Source organism: Triturus cristatus, chromosome 4_1 (assembly GCF_964204655.1).
Source record: "Triturus cristatus chromosome 4_1, aTriCri1.1, whole genome shotgun sequence".
In the NCBI taxonomy this organism is placed as follows: domain Eukaryota; kingdom Metazoa; phylum Chordata; class Amphibia; order Caudata; family Salamandridae; genus Triturus; species Triturus cristatus.
Genome location: NC_140585.1, coordinates 19,645,683 through 19,647,388, shown reverse-complemented (window position 1 = coordinate 19,647,388; position 1,706 = coordinate 19,645,683).

Genomic DNA, 1,706 nt, shown 5'->3' with positions numbered 1-1,706 from the left:
TGTCCATTCATGATGTAATTGTTAGTATGTTGCTGGGAAAATTTGGCTGTACTTATTCGTTTTCTTGTGGCACTTCACTCATGTGTCTGTCTGTTCTCTGTTCACTGACATACACATTACTTTGGCCATATGCTCAATCTGTTGTTCCATCCCCAATCTTTATTTGATGGATGTTCATGTGAGAGCTGTGTGGATCAATTTCTTATTTTACTTTCACTTAACAGATATATGAACTTCTGAATATATAAACCAAGCATACAAGACTTTTGTGTAGTGATATTTTATTTCACAAATTAACATTCGGTGGGTATATTAAAGAGAAATACATGTAATGGCATCTTTGTTTATTGTGATTATGTAAAAATAATTCTGATGATTTGATCCCTCCTTGCTGTTCCAGCAGCAGAAGCTGTGGTGTGTCTAGCATCTGCCTCTTCGTCCGGGCCATCCTCTGGATTATCCTGCTCCTCCTGGTCTTCATCCAATCACGTGTTTGTGCGAACACACATATTGTGCAGAATGCAACATGCCATTATGATCTTACATACAAGTTCCGGACAGTACAGGAGTCTACCCCTGATATATCTGGGCACCGGAACCTGGATTTGAGGACTCCAAATCTGTCCGTTCAACTATGGCCCTTGTGTGTCCCAGTGCAACATTGTAGTCTCTCTGTGCATGTGTGTGTGTTACTTTGATGGGCGTCATCAGCCATGGCGAGAGTACATATCCTTGATCACCTGAAACAGATAATGGAGAGATGTATCCATTAGTATTTTTGCCTGCTGTGTTTGCAGAGTGCCTTTTTAGGCATGTGTGCATTGTGCAACTTTGTACTTTCTGGTTTGTCATGTGGTGCTTCAGACAATTAACCAGCATCACTAAAATTAACTTGCCTATACTTGACAGCCTACACATCACCATGTCATCATTGTCTGGGTCCTGTGTATGACCTCCATTGAGGGTGGGCGACAATTTCCGTTCCGCTCGCGGAGATCGCGAAAATTCAACATTTTCGCGTTCCGCATGGAACGCGAAAATGTCAAAACTTCCGCGATCCGCGAGGGAACGGAAATTGTCACCTAGGCAGGTGTGCTTTCTCCCCATATCTACTACCGTCAACCTTGATGGAGCTCTATGCATCCACGAGTTTCTCGAGCGCAATCACCGTGTAGTTCCTGACACCAGGAGGTTCTGTCTCCTCATCTGCTGCTCTGATCCGTCTCTGGCCCTTTATAAGCAAGAGGCATGTGAACTGCATGGAAGCCCCGCCCCACACACCAGCAGTGTGCATCGTCTTCTCGCCCTTTCCCCCACTATGATAGACAGCTCACTCGAGGGACCCCGGCGCCCGGTGGCGCAGTGGCAACGTAACAGACACACATGGTCGCTGTAGGCAACTCTTCTGGCCGTTTACGCAGCTATAGTGTAGGAAAAGCACTATACATTTACCCAACGAGGTTGCACTTACTGATTAGCCAGTAGAAAGTACTCCAGCTGAGTAGAGGTATTGCACAAAACGTCTTCTTGGGTAAATTTACAGGGCAGGATTCATTCTGGCACGATGCTCCTGTCACAAAAATTAAACCCCAACAGGAAGCACTTGTATTTGACCTTCAACTCGGGCACCTGCTTTATTTATATCTGTAAGTCTTACAGATATAAATAAAGCGGGTGCCCGAGTTGAAGGTCAAATTCAGTAACGC